The 6,279-nt window shown below is 37.4% G+C and overlaps 1 long non-coding RNA gene across 3 annotated transcripts; it reads right to left on the bottom strand.

Moving 5' to 3' along the window:
- Positions 1-2,014: 2,014 nt before the first annotated feature.
- LOC133781693 (uncharacterized) lies at positions 2,015-6,047 on the bottom strand. Of its 3 annotated transcripts, XR_009870228.1 has the most exons (5): positions 5,916-5,997; positions 5,662-5,748; positions 3,785-4,489; positions 2,757-3,695; positions 2,015-2,648 (listed from the first exon to the last, which is right to left on the bottom strand). It is a non-coding gene; the product is annotated as an uncharacterized LOC133781693 (long non-coding RNA). The 3 variants fall into 3 exon arrangements; XR_009870229.1 differs by having other exon boundaries at positions 2,015-3,695; positions 5,916-6,047; XR_009870230.1 differs by having other exon boundaries at positions 2,015-3,695; positions 5,866-6,017.
- Positions 6,048-6,279: the final 232 nt, after the last annotated feature.

Below are 6,279 nucleotides of genomic sequence, written 5' to 3'. Positions count from 1 at the left end.
CGAACAAGAAAGGAAGATTATTCTCGGGACCATTTCAAGGTCGCCAAAAACCCCTTTTCGCACACACAAGGGACAATTCGAATAGGGCAAAGATGGTTAGATCTGTTTGCTCAAAAGATTTGCTAGCTCGACTTATCCTTTTAATGAAACCTATTCACCCATGCATTCTTACAAAGGGCAAACATGAATAATGGAATACAACTCAAAGGATTATGCTCGAACCATTTTGAGGTAAACTTTGGATGGTTGGACCAAAAGGTTACAAACACTACTTGAAAGATTATGCTCGAACCATTTCGAGCTCAACTTTGGATGATTAGATTAAAATATTATGAAGACGGCTCAAAAAATTTCCAGCTCGAAGACATTCAGCATCAGTACCAAGAATAAGCAAGGTTGTTCTCGCTTATGCTGACACCTGAAACGAATAGAGTCCAAAGAATAATCAAAGGAGCCTGTTCGTTTATAGTACATTATGCTACCTTGTGAAAAATGAACAAAACACTCTAATAGACTATATCACATTTTTACATGTTCGCCTATAGTGCATTGTACGTAGTAAACAAGAAAACAAAAGTATGATTGGTACTCCTCAATGTTACCAAAAGAAGTCTGGTCGCCCACAAGCCCTCATAGAGGCTAAAACAACTTATTTTTACCTATTCACTAGACTATATACATAAGAAATGAATTGAAGCTTGAAAACTAGAAACAAGCTCGCTCTTCCAACAATATACATAGAGAATGAACAAAAACGAAGAACAAACCTGCTAGGTGTGCGAACAAAGATTGCTTCTTAGAATGATCACTATTAAAGATTGCTTCATAAAGCAATCACGATCAGAAAAGAAGATAACCTCAAATTCTTATTATAACAAGGAAAGAGGACAACTTTGAATTCTGCATTATAAAACTATCTCGAACCTAGGGTAAAAATAGCCTAAGATTTATAACTTGGTTACTTGGGGGGCATATGGGTGTTGGATATAACCCCAAAAGGCACAATATATTACAATTTTTTTGTGCAACACAATTTTAAGTAATGTTTTAAGCCTACCGTGCTCTTATGAATAAAGGAGTATGAGTTGCGAGCAGTTATAAGCTCATCATACTTATGTGTTTAAATAAGTATGCAAAGTGATTGTGAGAATTAACGAAACAATTAGACGTACTTGAAAGTTTAAATAACACAATCAAGGCTTGAAAATTTCAAGTTAGTATAAAAGAGAAATTTGTAAATAAAAACTGAGCTAATACTATAACTCAGATTATCAACTATGATTCCAAATGAAACTTAACAAACTAACATGAAAAAATCAAAGTTACAAAATCATGTTCTTAACCAGCAACAAGGCCTGAATGATAATAGGTAAGCTATTAAGCTATAAGATCCTAGTCCTAACCAGGTACAAGGCTTGAACACTAACAGGTAGCTATTAAGTAAACACTTAAATCTAGCTAAACCAGCCTTGAACCGAGTGGCTAAAATCAACTCTTAAGCATCCTCAGAAAAGAAGACGACCTTGAACTTTGATCAAGGATAACTTCAAATTCTTTTGGCTACTAGTTTAGAAGATAACCTCAAAATCTAATAGCAATTAGAAAATATGACAACTTTTAAACAATGATTGATCACCATTAAAGGACAACCTCCAAATCTGGTTGCCTACCAATTCAAGGAATAACCTTTAGTGGCATGTTCGCATATCATAGATTGTTTGACCATGTTTATATACATTAAGCGAACATAGTGATTTTGTTACCCTATGGTGTCGATAAATGAATTATGCTAAAAAGAGATGGAAGGACTGAGACTCCTAAATAATGTGGGTGGCATATAGGGTATAAGAAAGAACAAACAAGATAATTTTTTTACAAACTTTCCAAAAAGTGTTATGTTCATTCTACCCAAAAAAGGCAAAAATGTGTATGCTCGTGTCTTGTTCGTTCTACCTATAATGGAGAAATTGTGTCTACTCACCTAAACATAAAGTCTAGACAATAACACAAATCGTGTAGAGACAAGAAAAACAAATATAAATAATACACAAGTTGTTTGCACCATTCACAAATGGCAAAGTGGTATGTTTGTTCACATACAAGTACATAATACAATAGAAAATAAGGTCAAAAGTAGACTAAGCTATCAAGACTCTGGCTCGAGAGTCTGGTCGCTCGAGGTGGCTAAAGGGTCAAAAGAAGTGCTAGTCACAAGATCTTCAGGCCTGGAACTAACCTCACCATCCCCTGACTGTATTAAGGGGAGCAAACAGAAGCCTTTTTCTCATCAACAAGTCCCTATTCGCAAGCTTCTAGTAGGGACTTCTCTTCACCATTCAGAAATGATTAATCCATACTACAATCGTGTTTCAGGACCTGAAAGAACATGTTATTTAAGATCTTTCATTCTTCTTCTAGGATTTGAAGGCGGTCAACTTTAGCATCAGCTTTAAGTTGCTCAACCTTAACAGTATGAGACTTCTGGAGACAGTCAATCTCAACCTTTAGTTGATTGATCTCGGTACAAGAAGTGCTTTTGAGTTGCTCAAGCTCAGTCTTACAATTGTTCCTCTCACAACAAATAGTGTGTATCTCAGCCATGAGGGTACAACGTGTATCATCCTTATCCTTCTTCAAATGTCGATAGACTAAGATAGATGGGTAAAAATGAACATTGTCTCCAAAGGATAAAAAGAGATCAATACGAAAAAAAAAAGTGAGAGATAACTAGTACAAAAATAAGAGAAGAAACATACTTGAACAGTGTTGGTCATGGAATGGCAAATGATCTTGTTGGGGATGCAAAATCTGGAGAATTACCTGCCCGTATTTGGTCACTCTGAATAATCTCCTCAACCCTGGGCACCACCGTTCAAACACGAGTAGGAAGTGTGGAAGATAAGGACCTAGTCGTCGGGACTTCACTAGTAGTCGCCACAAGAGCTGGTGGTGTAACCCCAGCAGGAGACCAACTCTGGCGTAGACGAGCAAAAGAAGACTCCACAATTTTCCCCTTATCCTCGTTCGCTGACTATTTTCTCCTCTTATCATCCCTTGTACTTATAATTTCAGGGCCACTGAACAAATCTCGAGCATTCATGTCACCTCTCAATGAAAAGTGGTCAGATAAAATGCAAGTAAAGAATATATAGCAGTCAGGATGCGTTAAAGAATAGATAATATACCAGGAGGACTATCAGCAGTAAAAATTTCCTCAAGAAAATATTCATCTATCCAATAAGGGAGAGGCGATTCCCCATTTCCAGGGAAAAGATTAAAACCTCCCACATCACTAAAAGAATCAAAAGGGAGAGTTATTTGCGATAAGCCAAATTCTAGATAGTTGGGCAACATAGAGCAAAGACTGCTCGGGGAAGAAGCAGCAGATAAAACCTAAAAATGTACTCTCTCTGGCTCATCATGAATAGTAATGACTGTGCCATTGCGAACAACATTAGTAACCTCCTCAGGTCGCCCCTCATGCATTGACTCCAATACCTCATAAAAGGGAATGTAGTCAAACTCTGGAGGGGGAGATAGATGATCCAATGAGTGGTGCGGTTCGAGTAGACTGACCAATCACATATTGTTGTCATTGATAAGGAAATATGCATTCCTATACTTGTCACCCAATCACTGTAACTGAGAAAGACGCTCTTGCATCCCAGAGGTTGGAGTTAGTCACCTATAGCGACCTGAAACAACAATGTATGCAAACAGAGTAAGCATACAGTAAAGGATGCAAACAGACAACCTTATCAAAGGGAAACAACTAGACACTTACCAATATCATGGAATGTCCTATGCTCGGACTTGATAGCATTGGTAAAAAATTATTGACTAAAGTAGCGACTAGGGTTTGAAACACGACTCTCAAGGACTTCACCACCATAATAGCTACACAATTGGTAGAATCCTTCATAACTTGATGTGCGGTTGGACTTGATATTTAATAAGTAATGAGCCTCTAAACATTATGAGGAGACCAATCCAACACTCTGTATAAAATTCGTAGTAGTGCACATAATTTGTAACTGTTCGTTGTCAGTTGGAACGGGGCTATGCCAAAATAGTCACATATTTCCACAAAGTACGTGTGGAGTAGAAGGAAGGCACTTGCTTGGCAATGCATGAGACTCAAAGCAGTATATCTGTCTGGTGGGGAGCCTGCTCACTTGTCGTTAAGAGGGATTCTAAGTCCAAGTTCACCAATAAGTCTATACTTGTCTATTAAATGAGATAGGTCACTTGTAGAAAAGGTGGATCTCGATGTTACAAATCCTTCCGAGCTAAAGATCTCTCCAAGCTCTTTTTCGGTGTAGTCAACCTTCTTCCTCTTCCTTAAGGTTCTTGGTTTTTTGGAAGGTATGGACCTGGTCGCAGGTCAAAAGCAAATAGAGACGAACAGATCCTTGTACACTTCGAAGAGCGAGGACTAACCGAATTGTGAAAGAAATTGGATGTCTCGAAAACCAACCAAACCAAGTACCTAAAATGGAATGAAAAAAGTAAGATTCAGTTCGCACGTACACAATATGCAGCCTGTTTGCCAATAAGTGTACAACTACGACAAACAAAACAAAAAAGATACTAAAACACAGAAATGAGCTAGCTTTCAAAGAGATCTATAATTTGTGAGAATAAGTAAACTCACTCATAAAAATTGAGCATGAGCTAAGCAAAAGACAACGTGTTTGTTCGCCTATTTGAACAAGGAGCGAACAGAACAAAATTGATATGTCAAAAGTATTCAAGGCTAGTTCAAAGCATCATGTTCGTTTATGGGCTGGTTCAAGCATCCTGTTCACAGGACATTAACAAATTCAACTTAAGGATAGGTGGATTGGATCCAGACCTAAGTGAGGTTGTTCGTATGGGCCTACATACATAATATGTTCGTTTTCAGCTTTACAGGAGAAGTTTTATTATCTGCCTATATCTATACATGGTGTGAATAGAATATGAAGAGGAAAAATAACATGTTCATTTATGTTCATATATAGGCGCTAAGCAAAATAAATTGAAACCTCTACTCCACTGGCCTCAATTTACTTGGCATGTACCTATTAGATATTGATTAGTATACCATTTGGGACTTTGAATATTTGAGAGTGGTTGTTCGCTTATGGTTAGATGGATGGACAAAAAGGACATCTACTCACTTTTATTCACAAGTGCCCAATTAGTGGGAAAACATGTATCAAATCAAAGGGGGATAGATTTGTGTTCGTCTATGTGCTTATAGTGTTCGTCTATTTTCTTAATAGAAAAAGTAACATAAAAAAAAAGTTACAATAAGCGAGAAGCATCCAGTTCGTTCACTGTTGGAAAAAATGGCATAAAACTATATGTTCGTAATAGAATAAAAGCTAGCATTCTTGATTATTATTTCACAACCCAAAGAACACAATGTTCCCACCAATATGCAAGAAACAACCAGAGGAAGACCCTCTACTCTGGTTCAACTAGTATATATAAAGCAAACTAACAACGAGGGATTGGTTCGTTTGCTTATGTACATATAAAATAAGCAATGTTCATTCATGTACTAGAAGTTAAAGGTGCAAAGGAGAACCAATAATTCCACACGTATCTTTGAAATGAATGTGATTGGGAAGGACGAACTCATTTATTTTTATTCAGGAAGAATCAAAAGCTTACCAAAAAGACCTTTGATTACCAACAGTTTCCTGAAATCAGCAAGGTAAGCTCGAAATTGCAGCACCTCTGAGGACTTTAAACCTGGGGCTTCAAAGACGTGAAATGTCGAGGGCTTAGTTAGAGAGTTTTCATTAGTTTTGACTCAGATTTTCAATAGTTTTAAGAGCCCAAAAACTACAGCCTACATAAGATAGAAATGAATACCCAACAAAGTAAATAAGCATGGTGACGGCGGCAGAAGTACTTCTCCTTACCCAATGATAACTTCACTCCAGCTAACAGAAGGAAGTGCTCCAGTCGTAGCGTCGGCTTCTGCTAAGAGCAAGGGGGTCGGCGACAGATGGCTTCTACAATCGTGAAAGCTTCTAAGGGAACCACAATAATTTGGGCTTTAGGTTTTACAAAGTAATGGGCCTACGTTTCTTGCAAAATAGTGGGCCTACAACTCATTTGTTAAGGAGTGCAAGTGCAAACAAGCCCAAAAGGTTGTTGTCAAATTGAATGCCTATTGAACGATTAGAGAAGTGATCGCTTGGATACTAAGGAAACATTTATTTTATTAAAAGGTCATTTAAGTATATAACCAAAAAAGAATGGGGAAATTTCTCATATAACTAA

The sequence above is a fragment of the Humulus lupulus genome, chromosome 6 (genome assembly GCF_963169125.1).
Source record: "Humulus lupulus chromosome 6, drHumLupu1.1, whole genome shotgun sequence".
NCBI lineage: Eukaryota > Viridiplantae > Streptophyta > Magnoliopsida > Rosales > Cannabaceae > Humulus > Humulus lupulus.
This window is presented reverse-complemented; position numbering and strand designations above follow the sequence as displayed.